Source organism: Ambystoma mexicanum, chromosome 4p, assembly GCF_040938575.1.
Source record: "Ambystoma mexicanum isolate Mex_15411 chromosome 4p, UKY_AmexF1_1, whole genome shotgun sequence".
Lineage (NCBI taxonomy): Eukaryota > Metazoa > Chordata > Amphibia > Caudata > Ambystomatidae > Ambystoma > Ambystoma mexicanum.
Genome location: NC_090927.1, coordinates 1,005,955,983 through 1,005,982,286, shown reverse-complemented (window position 1 = coordinate 1,005,982,286; position 26,304 = coordinate 1,005,955,983). Strand labels below are relative to the sequence as shown.

The window sequence follows — 26,304 nt, the reverse complement described above, 5'->3', positions numbered from 1 at the left end:
GATAGCGAGGTGCTGCCGCGTGATTACACTGGGGTGCGTCCGGGGATTGCGAGGTGTTGTCGTGTGATTTTGCTGGTTTATGGCTTGAGCTTGTGTGGGAGGCACTCATTTTCTCTGGGGTGTTGCCGGGGATTGAGAGGTGATTACGCCCGATTACGCTGGGGTGCGGCAGGGGATTGCGAGGTGTTGACGTGCAATTTCAGTAGGCTGCTGGGCCTGGGATAGTGTGGTGGCTTGTGCAGTCTTAGGCCTTTCACTAGCTTTTTGGTATGCATCGAGGCGTGTTGGGGCATTCCTCACGCAGCTTGCTATTACTTGTGCGATGGCTACTGATGCCTCTTGAAATCCATGAATAGGTGTGCCGCACACGTTTTTATCTGTGCCACGGCTTGCGCAGGATCCTTCTCGGCGCTTGCACCATATCTGTGCCAGATTCCATGAATCGGGCCCTTAATGTGCGGTTTCAGACACATCATAATGACAATATGCCATTACGTGTCTGGGTACCTTAAAAAGGTTCTTCCCTTTTAAAGATAAATACTGCATCTCATCCCACGGAATCTCCTCACTACCCTGGGCCTTGTCTCCTCCCAGGTGATCCACCCACACTACACCACCCCAAAGTCAGGATCAGGAAGAATCTGCCTTTCTCTGGCTACCTCAGAGGAGACTTAAGGCAGGGTTTTAGTGAGGGATATGCAGGATTCATCACAGTACAGCACTCTTTCCCATTGGTCTTCTGTGTTATGGGCCTCAAATCTTTTCTGAGGGGCTGGATAATATGACATCTCTTCATATTGTCGCCCGTAATCAGTGTTTCCCCCTCTACCTAGGGGTTTTGGAATATCCTCATACTCCTTGGCAGAGATGGGGGACTTGGAAATACCCTTTTGGGTCGCATTTTCTGTCACGCAATTGCGCTGTAATTCTTCTTACCTTAAGTAATTTTCATTTATAGGTTCAATTATTCTCTGTTTGGGAATACTCTCATTTCCTCTCGTGTCCACTCCTCACATACTAAGTGTACAATTCCCCTCTCCTCTCTACTGAAATTTTCGATATTCCTCTGTATCTGACAGGGTACTCAAGTCTTCCTGTGAATCTGGTGATTTTGGGAAGGGGATTTGGTGTGTTTGGCGCCAGCTATATCCTGACAATGGCTAGGTGTGCCAACACCAGCATGTCTCTGGAAAGGTCTGGCAAGTGGTGAAGTAGTCTCAAGGAATTACAGAAAGTCTCCCTTATTCCATAAAACGTATCTGTCTGTGAGCTTTAGATTGTGATTCTGAATTTAACTGAACATCTTTATTTTCTTGTCTCAATCAAGCATTATCATCTGTTTCAATTACGATGTAGCGATTTCTCCAAAGATTCATTGAGACTAGCCTGACTAGATCAAATGCTCTAGTTTTGGAAGCCAAATTCTTTCATTTTATGTAACTCCTCCTGCAAGGAATCTTTTTCTTATTGAAGAATATTTATTTGTTCTGCTGGAAATCCTTTACTCAGGTGCTCAATCTGCAGCATCAGGATCCTTCCTTACTTCTTCCGCATTCTCTCTCAATGGCATTTTCTTTTATTTTTTGCACTAGCTCTTGTAAATTAACCTTACTCTGATCACTTATTTCCTAAATAACAGTATCTTTTTTCTGTGCCGAGTCTGTTGCTTTATAATGATTTTTATATCATTATACATCTGTTCAAATGCAGCCGTTGAATCTGCATCCTTTAAGATAAGCTTTGTAGCTGTCTCTTTACTCACTTTGAATTGTATTTTTATATTCATCATTTAATAATGCATTGGTATAAATGGAGTGATCACTTATTTTACCCTTTATCTTATCATGTGAGCATTTGTCTCTAATTTTAGGTTTATGGGCAGGCCATTCCAGATTGTGACTGCACGGATCAGGAAGGCTCTGACTAGGCCCTTTGCTTTCTTGTGTGGTTTTACTATGATGAGTCCTAGTGCTTCTGAGCTGAGTGAACGTGCTGGCATGTATTGGGTAATCTTTGATTCCAGATATGCTGGAGCTTTCCCATGTAGGCACTTGTGAACTAGTGTCATGGATTTAAACAGCACTCGATCTTCAATCTTCAACCAATGTAGCTCTTTCCGATCTTCACTGATATGTTCCGTTCTCTGTTTCTGTTTGATTATTCTAACCACGTTGTTTTGTACTAGCTGATATCTCTTCATACTTTGCTTGTAGTAGTGCATTACCATAGTCTAAACGGGACAGAATGGTTGCTCTAGCAATAGTAGTGCAGTTTGCTTCATTGAGCAGGGGCTTGATTGAACTGAGTAGTCTAAGAGAGTATGCATAGTTTTTACGCAGATAGGATGCTTGAGCTTCGGAGCTTAAGGAGGGCTCTAGTGTCATGGCCAGGGTCTTAACTGTATCTGGGTGTCTTTGATTTTGAAGCAGTTGTATTTCAAAGATAGCTTGCCCCTAGCCTGATTCAGAACCAAATATCATTAGCTCGGTCTTTTTGCTGTTTAGGCACATCCAGTTGCGATCCATCCAAGATTCTATGGTGTTAGATCAGTAACTCTCTGGCTGTCTTTTTCAAAGTCACCACTTAGTTCTACTGCTAGCTATGTATCGTCAGCGTAGTTTGTGAACTAAGTCTTTATCTTATCTAGTACCTCACAAAGAAACTGTAAGTACAAAATAAATAAAAGCGGAGACAGGCTCGCTCCCTGAGGGACCCCACAGAAGATGTTGGTTTCTTGTGAGAATTTATCTCCCAGTGTACTCTCGATTTTCTCTTGGCAGTTGGCTACTTTTTCAAGAGCCTGCTGGAGAAGCTTGTGATCTAATAGATCAAAGGCAGCTCTGAGGTCGAGCAGGATCAGCAGGCCTGTCTTGCCTTGTTCAATAATATCCAGCATGTACCTGCTTGTCACTCAGTGACTTATTCAACTGTTTCATTTCTTGCTTTCACTGATCACTAGCATGCTGCATGAGTGTTAATTCAGATGGAGTATTTTGGGCAGTTTCCATAAATTGGTCCAAGCCAATCTATCTTCCGCCAGCTTAAGTTGGAAGAAGAGATGGGCAGAAAAGTTCACAAGCATCTGCTTTTCTTCCCTCGCTATGGCGGTCATGTATCATGTATAATGTTTGCAATGCATCATCTAATGGGCTTTCTGGTGTTCAAAGTCTGGCCCTATTATTTTCACAATTTCTTTTATTTAGTCTTTCTATGACTCAATGGGCCTCATTACAAGGCTAGCGGTAGCCGGGCCTGTAGTACAGGCACGGCTGCCGCCGGTATTCATTTTTTTCCGGTGCCCAGAAATGGCCAATTACCGGGTCATTACGGCCTTGCCGGAACCAATATTTGCCCAATCCTGGGCCCCAGAAAATATTCTTCCCCATTCCGATGTGAGTCCCATAGAGCTCAATGGGAATGAGGAGGTCGGATGCACCGGCACTGTTTATAACAGTGCCGGTGCATCCGACTTGCTGTGTGCACGGGTGCCTTTCATTCCGCCAGGTAAGACCTGTTGGAACGAAAGGCACCCGCGAGCACAACTCGGAGTTTGCCGGTCCGGATATAACGGTACCGGGAAACTTACTGGTAGTTGTATCTGGACCGGCAAGCTTGTAATGAGGCCCAATGTCCTGTTATGACCAGTGTCCATGCAGGAAATATCTAGTCAATGCATGATCAAGACCCACCTCTACCATGGTCCTGATGCCCTGTGACAGCATGACTAGATTGCAGGGGGCAAAAATGCAAGTTGCAAGCTACTAGCCAGCCATAAAAAGCCACTTGCCACCTTAATTCTAAACATGCACATAGCAAACCATTTCCTAGTCGCCAAGAGTCAGATATCACTAGTTAATTGCTTGTTGCGAGTGTACATTTTGTGCCCTGTAGATTGTATATTAGATCAGTGTTACGCTCACCTGGTTCCACGGGGACTCCACCCAGCAGTTGGGACTCAGGTATCCTTCTCTGCGGTTCCCAGGTGTGACCAGCGGGAGGGTTCTGCCTGGAATACAGGTGGGCAATGTTCAAGACTGGGCAACTGGGGTAAACAGTCCCCCACCACCCCGTATACCCGCGGCCTCACTGGACCTCTCCTCACCTTGTTTTTAATGCAGGTGTGTTCTCCATCCTGCCTTCTTGGCAGGGGCGCGTTGTGCTTGGTGGGCATTTGCGATCAAGTTACTTCACTGATGCCGGTCCGCTTTGAGTCTTTCAGGTAGGTCTTATTGCTGTGCTATATTATTGTCCTTGCATGCCTTTTTGGTTTAACTAATGTCTTTTCTCTTCCTTAGGTGCGCGGAAGTCCAATATGTGGCATAGACTGAATTGGGTCTTGCCGGTAAGTAATGGCGTTTTTAGAGCACCTTGATGCGGTGAGTAGGCACTAAGCACAGCGCTATGATGCCTTGCCTCTTGCTAACCTGTTGCCTTGTCTTCCCACAGGTCGCGGTGCTCACCCGGTGCATGGAATTCCTGAGGCGATTCTGGTCGAGGAGCGGCTTGCGAGGTAAGCTTTTCGGCACTGTTCATTAAATTGTAAAAATGTCTAATGCCTTGTTTCATCCTTTTTTGCAGATCCGTCGGTTCGGGAGGAGCGCTGGTTCCAGGATGCTGATCTCAAGAGCCGTGGACAGCTAACGATGAAATTACAGGTAAGCTGCTGCTGCTAACAATGTCCTTTTTCTCCTTAACAGATGCTGTTCTTCCGAGGTTCGCGGGTGCAGCTGAACACGGTGAGCGTTACGTTGCAGAATTGCAAAGTAACACGAAGCGTGTTATCCCAGTCGGGTGTGGTTTAAATAGCTTCAAGAAAGTAGTCCAGGTAAAATAGTTCCTATGGTACCACACCCAAAAGTACTATACCGCATAGCTTGGTTCCAAGGAGCCAAGCTATGTGGATGCCTCCATGTTGATTGACACTGAAATAAAGTAGTTCCCAATACAAGTCCTTTATCAAGTATGAGCCTGGCGCCAAAGGCGCCAGGACTGGCCCCAAGAAGGCCTAGGCCAAGGATGCCTGGTTTTAGTGGAGACCCTTCCTGGCCCATGGGCTTGCCAGGGGGTCTTCTGGATGGGGGTTGTGACAGCACTCCACACCCCCCCCCCCCCAAGGCCCCTCTCAAGGTGTTCCTCTTGTCCGGCCCTGGTTTAGTTGGGAAGTTTCGATGATAGTTTTTGATCAGACGTGGCGCATTAATGTTTTCACAGGGTTCCCAGGATCTATCTTGGGGTCCAAATCCTTTCCAATCAATTAGATAGTATAGCTTCCCCCTTGAATACTTAGAGTCCAGTATGCCTTTAGCTTCGAATTCTGGTTCTCCGTCAACAAGAATGGGTTTTGGTGGTGTTCCAATCCGTGTACCAGGCTGCATTGGTTTTAAAAGGGACACATGAAATACCGGGTGGATGTGTAGGTTGGATGGTAAATCTAATTTGACGGCCGCTGGATTAATAATCGCCTTGATGGTGTAAGGTCCTAAGTACCTGGGTTGGAAGGTTTGGGTTCCTTTGATGGGTATAAACCTGGCAGCCAGCCAAACCTTGTCCCCTAATTGATAGTCTGGGGCCTTTTTCCTGTGTTGGTCGGCAAATTGTTTTTGCTTGTCTTTGGCGCAAATTAGATGTTCTTGGGCCTTTTTGAAAGCCTGACTGATGTGGGTGCGAAGGGTGTTTACTGCTGGCATTTCCAAGCTGGTTGGAAGATCCAGTTCTGAAGTACGTGGGTGTCTACCATATAGGGTGTAAAAGGGTGTTTGTCCGGTACTGGAATGCAAGGAGTTGTCATATGCGTACTTGGCTATCCATAGTAAGTCCTTCCAGTCTCTTAATTCATGGTGCAACATGCATCGTAGGTATTGCTCAAGGGTCTGGTCGGTTCTCTCGGTATGACCGTCCGTTTGGGGGTGATGGCTAGTGGACAGCCGGACGTCAATTTGCGCCATTGCACAACCCTTTCTCCAAAAGTTAGAGACGAACTGGCTACCTCGATCAGAGATCAGGACTGATGGGAAGCCATGTAGTTTAACAATACCGTCCAGAAATACCTTGGCTAGAGTAGATGCGTCAGGGTGTTCCTTTGAGCGGAATAAAGTGCGCCATCTTTGAAAATAGGTCTACGACTACAAGAATAATAATAATAATAATAATAATAATAATTTGGCATTTATATAGCGCTATGAACCCTCGGGTATCTGAGCGCTGCTTATTATTACCCACGGTGTGTGGTGCTCATTTACCGACCTCGGAAGGATGAAAGGCTGAGTTTGGCCCCGCCGGGATTCGAACCTGCATTAGCAAGCTCTACACGGATGTCAAAGCGAGCGCTCTACTCGCTGTGCCACTTGACCGGCTAATGGTGTTAAACCCTTGACTGGAAGGTAGGTCAGTGATGAAGTCGAGGGAAAGAGTGTGCCATGGTGCAGGAGGAATGTCCAAAGGTTTTAGAAGGCCAGATGGTTTTTGTTTTTGCGACTTGTTTTGTGCGCAGACTCCACAAGACTGAATGTATTGGATGACATCTCTACGCCAGGTAGGCCACCAGAAGTTCTGTTTTACCTTGCCTAAGGTCTTGGTAATTCCAGGGTGTCCTTCGATCAAAGAATCGTGATAACCTGAAATGATTTGTTGCTGTAAGTCCTTGGTGGGTATGTACAGACGACCCTTAAAAAAGGGTAAGTGATCTTTGATGGAATATTGTTCCCCCTGCGCTTGCCATACAAGGAGGGCATCCGGATTCATGGTTTGTTGAATTTCTTTTCCCAGTTCCATTTGGGTTAAGGCCGTAGTGAGGCCTAAGAATTTGTCTTCGGGTATGATGGGGACTGGGTCTGGGGCTGTATAAACTATGTCATCAGTGCCAGTACGAGAGAGTCCGTCAGCTTTTCCAATCTTGACCCCTGGTTGAAATGTAATAACATAATTATATTCGGCGAAGAAAAGAGCCCACCGCAACTGGCGTGAAGACTGGGCTTTAGCTGTTTTAAGATATTGCAGATTTCGGTGGTCCGTGATAACTGTAATGGTGTGTCTGGCCCCAGAAGGCAGTGTCGCCAAGCTTTAAAGGCAGATTTGATTGCCAAGAGTTCTTTGTCCCTAATGGTGTAATTTACTTCTGGAGGTGAGAACCTCTTCGACCAGAAGGCCACTGGATGAAACTGGCCGGTGTCAGGATCTCTTTGTGAGAGGACAGCTCCCATTGCTATACTGGAAGCGTCCGTTTCCACGATATAAGGAAGATCTGGACGTGGATGTCGCAGGATTGGCGCTGAGGTGAAACTTTTCTTAAGTTCATGAAAAGCTTTTTCTGCTTCTTCGGTCCAGGCAAATGTTTTGTTATTTTTTTGTAGAAATGCAGTGATCGGGTGTACAACTTGGAAGAAGTCTGGTATCAACCGGCGATAGAAGTTCGCAAAGCCCAATATACTTTGCACTCCTTTTACTGACGTTGGTGATGGCCACTTCAGAACGGCATCAACTTTGTGCAGGTCCATCCTGATGCTTCCGGGAGTAAGGATAAAGCCTAGAAACTCTACTTCGGTTACATGAAAGAAACACTTTTCAAGCTTTGCATATAAACGATGTTCACAGAGCTTGGCGAGGACTGAACGGACGTGCTTGATATGATCCTGTTTTGAGGTTGAGTACACTAGGATATCATCTATGTACACTAGGGCGCAGACATCATTAACTCTCTCAAGACGTCATTCATGAAATATTGGAATGCTGCCGGAGCATTGCATAACCCAAAGGGCATGACTTGATATTCAAATAAACCATATTTGGTATGGAAAGCAGTTTTCCATTCGTCTCCGCTTCTGACCCGGAAGAGGTGGTACGCTCCCCGAAGATCCAATTTGGTGTAAATCTGAGCATCTTTGACCTGGACCAGCATTTCTGGGATAAGTGGCAAGGATAACGGTTCTTTACAGTGATCTGGTTTATTGCGCATTAGTCAATACAGGTCCTTAAATCCCCTTCTTTTTTCGGCACGAAGAACAAAGGACTGGCTGCAGGGGACTTCGATGGACGGATGAATCCGTTTGCAAGGTATTGGTCTAAGTAAGACTTCAGATTTTCAGGTTCCGTAAGAGCATAGATTCTACCACAAGGGACTTGAGCACCAGGAACAAGGTCGATTTGACAGTCATTAGGCCTGTGTGGTGGCTGGGTGTTTGCTTGGTCCTTCTGGAATACATCCTGGAAATCGCGGTATTCCTCTGGCAAGATATTAGTTACACCCAGGGTTGATGTTGTCGCTCCGGGAGTTGCAGAAATACTGAAAGCTGGTTTCTATTATTGATAATAACAGGCTGGAGAGCAGTCATTGGGGAAGGTTAATTTCCTGTCCCGCCAGTTGATCAAAGGGTTGTGAGCGACTAGCCGTGGCATCCCTAGTATAAGCCAGAATTGAGGTGCCTTGATGAGATCGACTGAAATGAATTCCCGATGCCCGTCCTGGCACAGCAAAGTTATCTTGGCTGTGCATTGGGTTACGGGTCCGGAAGCGATTTCTGTCCCATCTACCCTAGTCACCTTGTCTGTAGTCGGCTTAGAACATATGGGAAGCCCCATCTCTGCAGCCAGGTCTTGATCTATATCAGGTTTTCCGCAATACAGTCATAACTGTTGTTGCCTTCTTTTATCTCGCTCTTGTTTTCTTAATGGAGGTCGCACCCCCCCAATTTGCATGGGCTCCACAGTGCTTTCTTGTGCTCGGGTTACATTGGGCCTCATTACACGGACGGCAGTGGACCAAGGTGCTATTAGCACCTTGGTCCATGCCAGTAAAATATCGGCACCGCCTTGGAGGAAAGGGGAATTACTGCCCTATTCCAAGGTTGGTGGGGTGGTAATTCCCCCTTCCCCCATTGCCCTTCCCCATTCCCATTTTTGCCCCATGGGGCATAATGGGAATGGGGAAGGTGCTAATTACGGCACCGCAAATTGCGGTACCGTAATTAGCTCCCAGGTCCCTTTGCGGGTTGGTTTTTAACGCCTGCAAAAAGCAGGCGTTAAAGTCTCCAACCCGCAAAGGGACCTCGTAATCAGGCGGTAAGGGTTAACGGTCACCGGTACCATTAACGGTGACCATTAACCCTTACCGCCGTCCGTGTAATGAGGCCCATTGTCTCTAGACCGAACATACACAGCCCGAGGATCCATTTTGGAACAATCTGCTTTTCGGTCTTGCAACCGGTGGTCTAGTTGTACGACCAGATTTATGAACTCAGAACAGTCTCGAAGAGGATCAACTACTTGAGCTAGAACGTCTTTAAATTTGCCTTGTAAACCCCGATGAAACAACGTGGTTCTTTTGTTTTCAGGCCACCTTGCTTCGGCAACCAATCTGTTGAAAGTAGCAATGTACGTTAACAAGTCCTGATTCCCCTGTCGGCGGGAAAGGAGTTCATTGTCCACTGCTTGCTCTCGGGTATGGCGAGCAAAAAGTTTCTCCATTTCCCTCTGAAATCCCCCAAAGTCATGTAATAAAGGATCATCATGGGTCACCAATGGTACAGACCACTCTGCTGCGCTACCGCTCAGGTATGATAAAACAAAGGCTACCCGAGCTTAGTCGTTTCGGAATGCTCCTGGCCTGCAAAGAAAGTGAAGGCGACACTGATTCATGAAAGCTGCGTATTTCCATGGATCACCTGTAAACCGCTCCGGCGGTGCCAAAGGAACTGTTCCTGGAAGCATAATTTGTACCGGAGTAGAGGAAGTGGATGGCAGGGTAGGATTCTGCATCGTCGGGCTGCTTCCAGGGAGAGGTGTCTGTCCTGCTTGTGATTGCAAGTATTGTCTGCTAATGTCTTCTGTGCGCTCCTTAGTCACTATTAAATCTCTTCGGAGAGCGTTAGTCTCCTGTCGGGCAGAATGAACCGCAGCGTGCAGTTCTCCTATTAATTGGGCCACTTGGTCTAATTCCGAGGTCTCCATGGCGCCCAGGTGGATTGGTTTGGCTGGCTTCGCATTCTGTTATGCTCACCTGGTTCTACAGGGACGCCACCCAGCAGTTGGGACTCAGGTATCCTTCTCTGCGGTTCCCAGGTGTGACCAGCGGGAGGTTTCTGCCTGGAATACAGGTTGGCAATGTTCAAGACTGGACAACTGGGGTAAACAGTCCCCCACCACCCTTTATACCCGCGGCCTCACTGGACCTCTCCTCACCTTGTTTTTAATGCAGGTGTATTCTCCGTCCTGCCTTCTTGGCAGGGGCGCTTTGTGCTTGGTGGGCGTTTGCGATCGAGTTATTTCACTGATGCCGGCCCGCTTTGAGTCTTTCAGGTAGGTCATATTGCTGTGCTATATTATTGTCCTTGCATGCCTTTTTAGTTTAACTAATGTCTTTTCTCTTCCTTAGGTGCGCGGAAGTCCAATATGTGGCATAGACTGAATTGGGTCTCGCTGGTAAGTAATGGCGTTTTTAGAGCACCTTGATGCGGTGAGTAGGCGCTAGGCGCAGCGCTATGATGCCTTGCCTCTTGCTAACCTGTTGTCTTGTCTTCCCACAGGTCGCGGTGCTCACCCGGTGCATGGAATTCCTGAGGCGATGCTGGTCGAGGAGCGGCTTGCGAGGTAAGCTTTTCGGCACCGTTCATTAAATTGTAAAAATGTCTAATGCCTTGTTTGTTCCTTTTTTGCAGATCCGTCGGTTCGGGAGGAGCGCTGGTTCCAAGATGCTGATCTCAAGAGCCGTGGACAGCTAGCGATGAAATTGCAGGTAAGCTGCTGCTGCTGCTAACAATGTCCTTTTTCTCCTTAACAGATGCTGTTCTTCTGAGGTTCGCGGGTGCAGCTGAACACGGTGAGCGTCACGTTGCAGAATTGCAAAGTAACGCGAAGCGTGTTATCCCAGTCGGGTGTCGTTTAAATAGCTTCAAGAAAGTAGTCCAGGAAAAATAGTTCCTATGGTACTACACCCAAAAATACTATACCGCATAGCTTGGTTCCAAGGAGCCAAGCTATGTGGATGCCTCCATGTTGATTGACACTGAAATAAAGTAGTTCCCAATACAAATCCTTTATCAAGTATGAGCCTGGCGCCAAAGGCGCCAGGACTGGCCCCAAAAAGGCCTAGGCAAAGGATGCCTGGTTTTAGTGGAGACCCTTCCTGGCCCATGGGCTTGCCAGGGGGTCTTCTGGATGGGGGTCGTGACAATCAGAGCTATGGATCGATCTACATAAGTGGGCATGTCTAGTTTAACACCCCCTGATACACCATCACATCCCATAATTCTGGAACAGGAAACAAGCTGTATTAGGAATCAAATATTTGTTTTATTGAAATATAATCACGTGAGAGGCGGTCCCCTAACTTTATGCTGTGGAAGTCACCAAAATAAAATATATAAACATTGATAGATGGTTTACAGAAATAATAATTGGCTGCCTGTACAAGTCTCACTAAAGAATAGTGCATATATGCAGTCAGTCAACCAGAGTATGAAATGTCTAAATAGCTTTAATAGGACAGTGGGCCTCATTGCGAGGTTGGAGGTAGCCTTGTCGGTTTTGCCGGCGAGGCTACCTCCAAACTCGCATCCGGGTCCGGCACCAGCGAATGGGCAATTATCAGGCTATTCCGGCCCATCCGGACCCGGTAATTGCCCTTTCGCGGGTCGGGCCCGGTACATCCCCTTTCCCATGGAGCCCCATAGGGCTCCATGGGAATGGGGAGGATGGTAGCATCGGTACAGTTAATAACGGTACCAGTGCTACCATCATGTTCTGCTCGCGGGTCCCGGTACGGCCACCAGGTCAGACCTGGTGGCTGCAAGGGCACCCGCGAGCAGAACTAGTATGGTGGTACGGTAGCAGCGGTGCCGGTAGCAATACCGGCGCCTTTGTTGCCTTACTGACATACTTGTAATGAGGCCCAGTCTAATTTTTAAACAACACAATGTAAAGGGCATCATTACAAGTTGGCGGTCTGGAAATAAAGTGCCAGTAATAAGGTATATCAGCATTTTTCTGGACTGGCCACTATAAGTTTGCCAGTAGGGTGGAGGATTTACCTCCAGCTTTGAGCTGGAGATATATCCACCACCCTACCGGGAAACAACTGGTGATATTACTGGCACATCCTCCCATGGAGTGCTATAGGACTCCATGGAATGGGGATTTACCGGCGTTTCCGCTATGTGGAATCAGCCGGTAATTCCGTCAGACCAAGTGGCAGAAATAGTATTACAGTTTGTTGGTATCCCGCCGTACCGGCAAACTCATAGTGAGCCCCTTAAGTCCCTAATTTTAATAAATTACATTGCTTTTATCAACCATTATGTTTAAATGTTCTTTTTATCCATGGCAATGCAAAACATTCCATTTTCCCAATATCAAAAACAAGTATTGATATCAGAGAAAAGCTGCATAGAATGCAACATTAATATGAAACACATTAGAAATGAATCCCCCCTATGTGTAGAAGTGGTGATGTGGGTTTCAAGCATGTGCATGTAACAGAAATATAAGCTCTAGCGGATTGCACCAAAATCTACATGCTTGAGTTTGGGGAGGCTGTGCTATCAATTTAGAATGCACAGAATATTGTTTTATCTACTATGTTTATACACCCGAGATTATAATTTTTATAATTTTCTAAAAAGTTCAAACACAATCCCCCCAATTCTCTTGGGTGATTTGGGTGAATCTAATTCGGGATCCTCTCAACTTTCACAAAAGATCGTTGGCGAAATGTTACTGTTCATTTGGAGGTGCATCTTTTCTGTGGAAATGCAAATAACAAACTCCCTTTCAACACAATCTGTCTTTTTTAATATTTTTGACTTTCACAGGTGTTGATTTATACATTCACTGTTGGGCTATGTACTGAGCATGCCGGGTCATGACTCATTTGTTGACTATACCTGTGAAAACCACAGGATTCAGTTTATTTGACTATAATTTACAAAGTGCTGAACCTTCAGCACTGGTAAATGCTTTCTGTTTTACACTGCACATAGAAAGGCACAATGCTATTTGTTGTGTAGCACATAGGTCACAATTTGTAAATATATTGAATAAAATAAACATTGAAATCAAATTCTTTGCCATAAACGTAGAAGGTATTTTTTTAAAATACATTGCAATTATTTTGGCTCATTCATCCAATAATTTAGTAGAGCAGATGTAGTTGAATTATAGATCCATACACGATGTCAGATTCAGGCAGCCCTTCATCTGGATATTTTACCCTACAGCTTGTTCACCAGTAAATACTGTGCATCTGCATATTTCAAACTGATACAATTGATTGCACTCAGTGTCTTTAACCGTAAGTCAAAGAAAGGATAAATGTCACATTTAATGGAATGAAAAACATGTTGCAATGACATGTTGTGTGTTGGATTTGAGTATGTTTCATTTGAATATCAGTCAAATCATTTACAAACATTATTCTAATGAACGTTTGGAGATTACTTTCTAATTTACTTAATTGTAAAAATGTTGCTCAAACAAAACATCTCCCTTCACTTAAGTATGAGTAAACTTTGAAACACCAACGCAATGCTGCGGCTCAGCCAGATGGGAATTAACAGGAAAACTTTAAGTATCAAACATCCTCATATAAATCAAACAAAACAGGGGCAATAATAAAAAAGGACTGAAAAACTTAAACAACTAAATGAAATCCAAAATGACTTATTCTAAAACTTTATTTAAAAAAACAATGCATTACATTCAAATGCTCAAGTTTTCAAAAAGGAATACATTAGAAATATATTTTTTATAAACGAAGATATCCGATGGAAATCTTATTATAGTTGGATGGACTAATTTCATTAGAAGGTGGAAAATTACCTACGGTAGGAAACATCCTAGTATTCTGCTTTTCTCTCATTTTGTGTGATCATTTTTTGTTTAACTTTACAGAATTTACCCTGTGGGATTGACATCATTTATTTCTCATTATACTTACGATTAAAAGTGAATGTGAACAAATGTAGGCAAGTTTAGCATACACTTTCTTTTAAAAGAAGGTTATTGTATTTTGGTGAAGAGATCATTATACAAAGAAATGATGGAGTATTTTATTTATTTGTTTACAATATTATTTGTAATAAAATCGCAGTGCCTTCTTGTGAACCCAATCCACTGTTTGAAACTAGCTAATATCTTCAGATATTTGAATAGAGTTTTGGAGTATAAGAATAAGGAATGTATCCCTAGAGATCCACTTGTCCTGTATTTTCCTGTACATACTCATAGTATCAACGTAGTTGAAATCACTTTGGCTATCTTGCTTCACTATTTTATTACCTCCCAGCAACAGGCATTGTAGATTGTGCCCATCTTTGAACCATTACATCATCTCCAGATGGCCCCCTTCCTTGCACCCAATCAATACATGTTGCAGCTGTGATGCTGCATAATAATCCTCAAAATCTGGAAATCCAAGGCCCTCTTTCTCGTAAGGTAATTTCACAGTGGCTACACCTAATCTAGAGATTGTGTTCCCTCCATAACAGCATGGATTGTATTTGTTCTATTTTCCTGAAATGGTTCAATGATATTAATACCAGGAGGGATTGGCACACATACAGAATATGGGACTACAGTAGTATCACCCTAGATATCATGGCTACTGGGGGCTCATTCCAAAATGCCAGAAAAATTTTAATCCCAAACACTATTTTGTCCAGATTGTGCTGCAGAAGGTTTTCGCTCTTCTGCCAAACCTTCATTCCTAAATATTGTACTCTAAAGGGTGACCACAGGGCCTACTATCTAGGTCTCGCCACATCCAAAATGCTTCACAGGGAGCAGTTAACACTCAGACCATTTGATATTCATGCTGGACATTAGACCCAATTTCTCAAACTTTTCTATAATTTCTGTAAACAGCTTTTGAGGATTCCTCATGTATAAAAGAATATCATCTGTATACAGCAATGCAAAAAACAAAGAAGATCCAATATTGGGACCCTCCCGTCCCCTGCACACTCTCATATACTGCAGAAACAGCCAATTATTAATGTAATCTGTGAACAATATCTAAGCAAATCAGTACAAAGTTTAAATAAACAAGGAGCGTATATATTATATTATAACAGGAACAAAAAGGTTTAATAACATCAAATTTTACAAATGCAATTTTAAAGTGCAGTGTTGGCTGACGCGTTTCGAGGTAAAGACCCCTTCTTCATGAGCAATGAGGACTAGAAAGGAAAATAACAAATAAAACCAAATCAATATTGTGCACTCTCCAAGGTAATTTAGTATCAAAGACACTTATTTATCGTCAAGGCAACTGCTCTTGCTGTCGAACAGCGTTGTCCGCCATCTTGGATCAGCCAGATAATCCGGTCCAGTGTAACATAGAGGAAGGGCTACCCTCACAAGCTCATCTAACCGTGCATCCATTTTGAAGGGACACTGATCCCTGAACACTATTCCAACATGTAACCAATATCTATCAATATAAGTCAAAAGGGTGGACTACCATGGACAAGCCAGGCGTCAACATCCAAGTGGCTCACACGTATGTTACTAAACACCACTTGCTATCATAACAGTGTTTACTAAACATCATGTCTCAATCTATTAGTCATCTTGATTGAAGTCGTCATATTTACAGTCTGTATCTATAACAGAATATACTTGTATACTCAATCAACATTGTAACCATAGTTGTGCCATCTTCTATAGTCATGTGGTTTACAATACTCAGATACTGTAACAATGTTGACTACATAGTGAAACCACACAAATGTGTTTAAAGAATAACACCTAAGCCAGTTAGGAATCCACACTTCAATATTAGCAACTGTTCCTAACCAGGCAATAGCACATGTTAAATAATATGTCATGGCAGTGGTGGAACATTAATCATTAATCAACCAATCCTAGGTCTACTACACCCCTCATTTCTGGATGTTTACATGATCATGTCATTAAGTAACCATTACAGCAGTGTCACACAAAGGGTAAAAAATAGTCCATCAAGAGCCTAAGGCAATAATTACCCTACAAGGTCCATGGCATGTTGCTACATAATGATAATAGAAATTCAATCCATATTCATAGAGCAATATATGGGCGATACGTTGTTTTGTTTTACACAAAGCAATTCAAAGAAGAAGCAGCTTGTATGGCATTAAATGTGCCCAAACCAGAGCCAAGGTGGCTCAGATATGCAGAGAGAGGTAAAGTTCACTTGCTTGGTTCTCTGGTTGCTTGGACACCCAGTCCAGGGTCTCAGGGACAAGGGTAGGGCTCTCTTCTGACCTTCCCAGCCAGGAAGATGTGTAGAGGGCACTAGCAGGGAATCTGTCATCCCTAGTGGCTGGTGCTGGGTACTAGTGCCTCAGTTGAAATAGGATTTGTTCACACAATGGGTTAACTCCAAATGTGCCCTTGGGATGGTAAGAAGATGGATAGGTATTCTTTGTTGGAAGTTTCTATCTTCACCTCTGTGGCAGAGGATATTGTAATAGACTATATCCCCAACAGAGACAATAGTTGAATTATCTAAGGAGGGGGTGCCCTCCCACTTTATAAAGGCAGAAATGATACAGTGGAATGGTCAAAAGCAGGCCTTTTGACAGGTGTCCAACCCAGGCTGCTGTCACAAGAGTGCTTTGTCAGCAGGAAGTGGGGAGTGGACAGGAGTTTTGGGAGCTGTCCTGGAGTCAAAGATGGTGGAACCTTTCTTTGGGCTAAACCTCTCCTCTGCGCTACACCATCTGTCTACTTGAAAAAGACTCCAGTAATCAGCACCCTAGTGTGAAAGGGCTTAAGTGGTGTCAAGATTGTCTTTGAAGCACCGGTTCCCAGGGTACCTCCTGGACATGTTTCCTGTCTGTGGGAGGAAGGTGTAGACCCTCCTCAGGAGAGTCAAAGGAATGCTTCTAGGGCAGGGTGCTACATGGCTGTTGTGGGCCAGGCCAGACGGCTAACAAACAGCATCCCTGTCATGAACGAGTCACCTCATCAAGCTAACACTAGTATGACAGCCAAATGCATGTGGATTCATGATTGTGTGATCCCAGTAACCACCAAGGCAAAACCAGATATGGTTTATATTTAGATATTAATGTGCCACCAGGCAAAATATGGGAGAGGCTCAAAGTTACTCTTTGGTGGAAGGTAGGGGTAATTAAGATGACTCTATTGCCTAAATGACTACATCTCTTTAGCACACTTCCACTACATTACCTAATCAGATACTATCTAAAATGTATAAAGTCTTAAGTAACTTTTTATGAGGGGAGGCAAAAAAAGATACACATCCCTCTAAAAATATTACAAATTCCTGTTGCAGTTGGTGGTTTTGGATGTCCTAAGTTAAAAGAACATAATAGCGCATATACACTTTGCTCCTGTATACATCCAATCCCTTTAAAATGCTGTTTTTTATGGATAATAAATGGTGAGTTGCAGTTACACCTCCCTCAATTAGTCATATCATAAAAGAATGGAAGCAGAGTGTTATTAGTTGGGGAGAAAAGTATCTTCTATCCAAGGATTTTCGTCTTTGGAAAAATCCAGCTTTACTAATATACTAATCAAATGATCTTTTGGAATTCATGGGGGAATGCTGCTGCATGGACTTTAAGTCAAATTCTAGATGGTAATAAATGACTATTTCGTTTCTTGAGATTTAAATACAAACTAAGCATTTGAGAAATTCAACAGTATGGTAAATTACAAAATGTCTTTACTACTCTGTTTACGACACTGAATACTGCTATACATAATATACATGACCCGCCGGAATTGGATAGATTTACTAATCTGTACCCTCATCTGCTTCCCTGATAAACAGTTTTCTTACATCTCCCGAATCAAAGCGCCCGTTGGAGGAGGGAAAAACAAATGGGAAGCTGAGTTAAGGAGAATATGATCAGATAAATATTGGACTCAAATTTGTACAAGACCATCCTGCTGGAAAATAGATCTTGACTTGAGATACACTGAACACAGGATAATACATTACCTATGTTGGTCACCTTGGAAGATGGGGCATTGTAACTGGCTGGATACCTATAACTGTTGGCCCTGCAGGAGTGACAGTGGAACAACTCATCTTATGTGTACGTCTTGTAGTAAAGGTGAAACTTTTTGGAATTAAGTTTTGCAGCACATAGATATACTATTGGTCATTTCCTTACCAAGAACCACTATTTATTGTGTATTTGGTCTGATGCCACAAATCCTGGGTTTGAATGTTTGTCAAAAAATAAATGGGTGTTCAGAGCCCTCATTGTGGCAAAAATCTGATTTTAAGAGTGAGGAAGCGTCCAATAAGGCACTTAAGTGTCCAATCTTATGAAGACTTGATTAAAAGCGTGATTACTTTTTCTACAAGGAAGAAGATATCTTTTCAAAGGAAGGATACATTAGAAAACTATGGAGTGATTTTGGTTGCTTTTAATGAATTATATGGTTGATGTTGTCAGACCAAATCACCCTCCCCCTTTCTCTTATATATGTACATATATATATATATATTCACTGCAAACACCTTGTTAAAGGGACGTTATGGTTAAGTTGCACTAATAAAAAACTATGAAATTCACTGAAAATACTTTTTTAAAGGGACCTTATGGTTAAGTTGCACTAATAAAAACCTATGAAATTCAATGAAAAAACGGTGTTGAAGGGACGTTATGTTTACAAGTAAAACCAACCCCCCCCCCCAGAAATTCACCAGTTATGGTAAGCTAAGCAACCACAACTCGAGCAACCACCGTGCACTGCTAAGACTAACACCCATGACATGAAAGATGACATCACAAATGTCATTGATGACATCACTGATGACATCACACTTCTTTGCCACTTGTTTTTGTATACTGACATGATAAGGCTAGTTTTTTGTTTTTATTGACAATGGGAATTTCCAAAATGTAAAAGTGCTTTATATCTACACATTAACCTTTTTATCTATTCTTAAAGTACTTTCCTTAGAGTTTAATCTGAGCTCATAGTGCACATAAATGGAGTAATAAGCACGCCCCAAACACACAATTAATTTGTGTACATGATGGTTTTTTTGGTACTGTTGTTTCTTTCTTCATCATTTTACTTTACTTGTATGTGGCTCTAATTTGTCTGCATTGTCCGTTTTTATATGTATTTATTCTAGTAAAACTATGGAGTGATTTTGGTTGCTTTTAATGAATTATATGGTTGATGTTGTCAGACCAAATCACCCTCCCCCTTTCTCTTATATATGTACATATATATATATATTCACTGCAAACACCTTGTTAAAGGGACGTTATGGTTAAGTTGCACTAATAAAAAACTATGAAATTCACTGAAAATACTTTTTTAAAGGGACCTTATGGTTAAGTTGCACTAATAAAAACCTATGAAATTCAATGAAAAAACGGTGTTGAAGGGACGTTATGTTTACAAGTAAAACCAACCCCCCCCAGAAATTCACCAGTTATGGTAAGCTAAGCAACCACAACTCGAGCAACCACCGTGCACTGCTAAGACTAACACCCATGACATGAAAGATGACATCACAAATGTCATTGATGACATCACTGATGACATCACACTTCTTTGCCACTTGTTTTTGTATACTGACATGATAAGGCTAGTTTTTTGTTTTTATTGACAATGGGAATTTCCAAAATGTAAAAGTGCTTTATATCTACACATTAACCTTTTTATCTATTCTTAAAGTACTTTCCTTAGAGTTTAATCTGAGCTCATAGTGCACATAAATGGGGTAATAAGCACGCCCCAAACACACAATTAATTTGTGTACATGATGGTTTTTTTGGTACTGTTGTTTCTTTCTTCATTATTTTACTTTACTTGAATGTGGCTCTAATTTGTCTGCATTGTCCGTTTTTATATGTATTTATTCTAGTAACACACGTGTGTGGTAAATTTTCAATTGTTAACTATTTATTTCATGTTTAACATTATTAAAAACTCACATTAGGTAGCATTTATTATTTTACTATTGGAAATTACCAGATTAAAAATATTGCACTTCTCTGGTGCATGCTGCAACCATTGCCTATATTTATGTATGATTGGGTTCCTCTATTAACAACAACACTAGAATATAATGATTTGTTTACATGAGTACATTCTTTAATACATTAAGTAGTTCATGATAGGCCTCCCAATCACCCCTAACATCTTGTTTCCAACATTATAAACTCAACCCTGTGTAGCGACTGTTTATTAAAATTAATGTAATATTGATGTCATCAGTGATGTCATCATTGACATTTGTGATGTCATCTTTTATGTCCTGGGTTTTAGTCTTAGCAGTGCATGGTGGTGGCACGAGTTATGGTTGCTTAGGTAACCATAACTGGTGACTTTCTGTTTTTTGTTTGTTTTACTTTTAACCATAACGTCCCTTTAACAACGCTTTCTCATTGAATTTCATTGGTTTTAATTAGTGCAACTTAACCATAACGTCCCTTTAACAAAGTTTTTTCAGTGAATTTAATGGGTTTTTTACCAGTGCACCCTTAATTTCCTACAACTTACTAATATCATACTTATCCCAATATAGCAACATTTATGTCCAATTTACAAAGTTTCACCTTAAAACTCTGCCATTCCCCACCTTCTAGCATCATTTTCTAACACTTCTATACTCGTTTTGCAACTTTTTCCACTGTTTTTGTGTTAGTCGACGTTCACAAACTTCTGATGTCATCGCAGATTTTCTGGACTGTGTCACGTGACCACGCCCTAGTGTGCAGGATTATGACGTGTCCACGAACACGTCTGCACTTTGTGACCGGGTCTCTGCTTTGTGAACCGTTCAGAATTGCATTTTCTGCTCATCTAGGAACTTTCAAGCTCACAATGTACCCCTGCACAGCTCTTACACCTATTCTTACTCATATCCATTAACAATCTAGCACAGAGCACATACTTGGAAGAATATTAGCAAAACTGCTATTTATCTTTAAAATGACATCACCTATTACCATCCCTCCTCCCCAAGAGCCACCACCAGCAGGAGGACCTACACAACAAAAAAAGCACAGTACTTCCAAAGATAATGAAGAGGATCAAGAAGATGAGGCAAAGGAAGTGCCTACCTCTAGCACCCAGAGAGACTCATGGGTGTGGCAGTTCTTTACCACTGCTGGGAGTGCACCAAAGGCTAAAGCTACCAAAGTGAAGTGCACTGAATGCAATGTTGTACTCAGTCGCAGACCACCTGGAAAGTACTCCTATGGAACCACCTCCATGCGCAGCCACACCAAATCCAACGACTGCAATGCTCTCAGAAAAATAGTTCCTTTCCTAGGAAGTAGTAGGCTGTCTTCCTCCACCTCATCTTCCTTAACAAATACTGTAACCACACAGCCTACTTCTGGGGGACACAAAATCCCACCAGCTTCCTTGCAAGCGATAAAAGAGGTTGTTAATCCATATCATTCGAAAACAATAGTTCTCTGTATATACTGCAACACACAACTCTGCAAGGGAAATCAGTTTGAAAGTGCTTTTGAAGCTGTAATCAAGGAGCATGAGAAACACTGCCCCTACCTTAGATGTAAAACACTTGCAACATCTTCCCCTGTCCACCTGCCCCTCCATATTTTTGGTTGGTGCCTCAACTCTCATTTCCCTCCCCATCTTACTTTCTGACCTCTCCTGCAAAAAAAAAAAAAAAAAAAAACACCCAAAAAAGGTTCCTTTAGGAACCACCTTTCGCAGATAAAAATATAGAACTAAAAGAATAATCTTATAGAGTCCATCTACCTTACGTTTCTCAGTAAAGTAGTTAGACTCAATAAGATTCTTCCACATTTCCCTTAGCAATTTTTGTTATGCTAATGGGAATAATAAGGCAATAAGCCCCGAAACTGCAGGCCATGACCGCATGAGTTAATGCCCCCAGGGCCCATAATTACAGGCCCCGGGGGCATTACCTTATGCTGTAATGGCCCACAGTCGGGGGGCTTATATCCATTAGTACCCCGGCCCATTAGACCAGGGTACTAATGGTGTTTCTTTCTTGGCTGCAAGACGCATTGTGTTTTGCAGCCGAAATGTTTTTTTTTTTATTAATGGCCACGCGGGCAGGCAAACATAGTCATTTTTCTCTTTCTGTGGTGCCCATAGTAAACAAAGAAAATGGCTGCCATGGAACAGTAGAAAGGACTACATGTAGTCCCTTCTCCCTTTTCATGTCAGCCATTATAAGGATTGGGGAAAAAGGTAAACAACAAAATGCCCGTCATGAAACAGGGAGAAGGGACTGCATGTAGTCCTTTTTCCCTTTCAATGGTGGACCAAGCACATTCGTGGGGGAGGCGAAAGAATGAAGGGGACCGGTGCGTGTTCACCATCGCGACGTGAGTGGGAATGCCATACAGTAAGGCTCAGAAAAGGACCAATCAGTGAATAGAACACACAATCTTTACAGTGCACCAGGTACTAATGGGCAATTGTATGCTAGAGAAAAATACAGAAGGATAGAAACTATTTTCTGCCCCAAATACTTTTCTCTAGCATACAATATGGACCATAATTGATGGACCTTTATAACTATCCAGGTCTCCACAGTCCCATTTCCAGGCCATGGATCATTAAAAGACCCAGATGGCACATACACACGATCGCACAGGGCAGCCCTTTTGCTCTTTTTAATTTTATATTTGCAACACTCCCTCAATGCCTGCTTTCAAACTGTCACACATCCATCCACCAATCACTTTCAAAAACTGTACATATAATCCTATGACCAATCTTCTACAAATATTTTGCATCTGCATTTCCCTTATACAAAAGAATTGTGCACAGTGCTCCTATAAATGCACATATGCATTGTGCAGTGAGAGAAGTGCATAAATAGAAGGGGCAGTAAGAATGGGCAAGTGCTCATGAGAACCCAGGAGGGAAATGCCAAGAGATGTCAAGTGGGATGCCACTGGCGAACTACTGCAACAGAGGAGTCCGAAGGGTGGGATGCATCTTAACCGTAACATTTCTTTAACAAAGTGTTTACTGTCAATTTGATGGGTTTTTGTAAATGAAAATGTTTCATGGTGTTACATCAACGTATGTAAGATATTAATAATTCAGCTTTTCATATATATTGAAGAACTATAAACCTCCTTTTAAGAAACAAATATTTTTTGCAACACATACTTATGTCTGTCTTTATCAACAGTGCATGCTGGGAATGCAAATCATTGTTCAATTTCCGGCATAAGGCTCAACCATGACCCCAGCACAACCAACTCACCCAAATTATTCACTGCATCTACCCTGCATCTTAGTTCAGTGTCCACTATACCCTAATAATGTAAGCAATGGCCAGTGCTCATGGCTTGCACGCATGGCCAGTCCCCAAATCCACAGGGCATGGGCTTCGGCCATGCAGCATTCCCCAATAAGCAAAACAGAGTACACATTTGTGTTTGCAGAGGGCTATGCACACTATCAAAAACACCAAATGTATATAACTCGTTTTTCTACTTACATTCTTACACTTTAGAAAAATAAAACACAAGACATATTTCCGAAAACATGCTTTCAGGTCCTTGCTAATGCTCATCGCTCAAGTTTGTTGTAATCTAGTCCACCACTTCAGGCTATAACCTCAAGAAGAATATTTTTTCCCCATTCAAACCTACAACTTCGGCCATGCAAAGCAAATAACAGTACATATTTCTCCTTGCTGATAGCCAGGCCCATTGCCCAGACACAAATGTTATATCACTGTGTTGTGTACTTTTCACACAGGACATATTTGCAAAACCATGCTTTGATGTTCTTGCTGACCCTCCTCGTGCTTATTTGCTGCAATCTCATGCTGCATTTCAACCTGCACCCACGAGCAGAATTTTCTTTCACATTCAAACCTATCCCAATTTGATAAATCTTTACCACATATCCGGTCCCTGGTGGCCATGCCCACTTTAACCCCATTGCTGGTCTCTCATGCTCATGGGCATTAGCCAGATTGTTGACAATCTCGCCACTGCCCATGTCCACAGGCTATACCTCAGTCACCAAAGCTATATCACTATTTTTTGTACCTGCATTATGACACTTTTCAAAAAATAAAACACGCACACATTTGCAAAACCATGCTTTCAGGTCCTTCCCAATGCTCCTTACACGAGTTTGCTGCAAATCTGCCATGTTTTATTTTTTTTAAAAGTATCAAAATATACTATACAAAAAAGTCATATAACATAATCCCCACTTGACAAAATCCATTCTGACTTTGCCCAAACATTGTATGTTGAGTCTATGATCTTTCTAAAAACATTTGTCCACATTCATCAAACTGCAACAAAGTAATAAGCCATCTAAAAATGTTGAGACCTCCCTCTAATTTTACACCCTCTTGACAGAATCCCACCAAACCTTGCTAAAACATGCATATTTAGGTCTAAAATTGTGTTGCAAAAAACAGCACCACACTTTGCAGAACCATTCAGAGTCAGGTCTAGAATATAATTCCAGAATTTCATGCAGTTTCATTGATTGGTGCCAAAGTTATAAGCCATCCAAAAACTGATTTTCACCAACCCTGTAATTCAGAAATAGACATATGTGTCCCTGAACATCTGACAAGTTTGCGGACATCACATGACTGCCCCGGACATTAGGACTGTTCGCGGATGTCGGAGTTGAAAAGCCACCTATTTTTGGGGATTTTGAAGGGCATGTCCCATCCCATCCTCATCACCCCTCACCTGTCCAGAGATTGTTTCATTAGTTTGACAAGTCCAATGTTGTGTTTTTTAATATATTTTTGCCTCCATGTTCGTGTACACCGGCGGCTGTTCGTGAATCCAACATGGTGGACGTTTCCAGAAATCTGACGCAGCTCATGCTTTTCACCATCGAAACAGCGGGCACGTCCGATGTCTGCGGATATCACGCTGCCCTCTGGACCAATCGGAAGCCTGTCCACGTAGCGATCAGGGAAGTGAGTCCGTGGATGGAACCCAGATATCACTAATTCGTTTTACCTACTTTTTGGCCATTTAAAAAAAAAAATAGTGGACGGATTTACACAAAATTTACAAAAGCATGCTTTCGGCACCAAGCTGCTGCTCCTGCCGCAAAGTTGGTGGAAATCTGTCCAGCGATGGGGCTGTAGACATGAGCACATTTTTTTCCTCCATTGCATTTATGGGAAAAACCACACATTTTTTGACCCACCTATAACTTTTCCCCCTCTGCACGAAACCTCACCAAACCTTGCAGAATCAATCTGACAGGGCTATATACTTGCAGGGTAATTCATAGAATTCAGCGCACAAGTGGCGCACGCGGCTGGCACACAGTGTGCACGTGTGACTTTCTGCGCCAGCCGCGTACGCTAAAATCCATTTCTGCGCACAGTGTATTCATGGATTTTAGCCTCCAAAACCAGCCGTGGCACAGAGTGGCGCAGCAACCCTGCAGCAGTGCCAGTTATGCCCCCAACCCCTCCCCATGCGCCATGCACAGCGCACAAATTCCGTACATGGCGCACAGGCCCCGAACCACGAAAACACCAGTAAAACTTCCCACGCACCTCTCCGAATACATGTACACCCCGGCGCGGGCAGTTTCCCACACGATTGGCCCTGTGCGAGCGGGGTACGTGTGTTACTGGGGTGCGCGGATACTTTCACACACGATTGGCCCTGTGTGAGCGGGGTACGTGTATTACTGGGGTGCGCAGGAACTTTCACACGCGATTGGGCCTGTGCGAGCGGGGTACATGTGTTACTGGGGTGCACAGGAACTTTCACACGCGATTGGCCCTGTGCGAGCAGGGTACATGTATTACTGGGGTCCGCAGGAACTTTCACACCCGATTGGCCCTGTGCGAGCGGGGTACGTGTGTTACTGGGGTGCGCGGGAACTTTCACATGCGATTGGCCCTGTGCGAGCGGGGTATGTGTGTTACTGGGGTGCGCGGGAACTTTCACACACGATTGGCCCTGTGCGAGCGGGGTACGTGTGTTACTGGGGTATGCAGGTACTTTCACACGCAATTGGCCCTGTGTGAGCGGGGTACGTGTATTACTGGGGTGCGTGGGAACTTTCACACGCGATTGGCCCTGTGCGAGCGGGGTACGTGTGTTACTGGAGTGCACAGGACTTTCACACGAGATTGGCGCTGTGCGAGCGGGGTACGTGTATTACTGGGGTGCGCAGGAACTTTCACACTCGATTGGCCCTGTGCGAGCGGGGTACGTGTGTTACTGGGGTGCGCGGGAACTTTCACACGCGATTGGCCCTGTGCGAGCGGGGTACGTGTGTTACTGGGGTGCGCGGGAACTTTCACACGCGATTGGCCCTGTGTGAGCGGGGTATGTGTGTTACTGGGGTGCGCGGGAACTT

At 43.3% G+C, this 26,304-nt stretch overlaps 1 protein-coding gene across 1 annotated transcript in view; it reads right to left on the bottom strand.

The window, feature by feature from the left end:
• Positions 1-26,304, bottom strand: part of LOC138453590 (blood vessel epicardial substance-like) — a 904,667-nt gene that overhangs the window by 435,182 nt on the left and 443,181 nt on the right. The window lies entirely within an intron of this gene.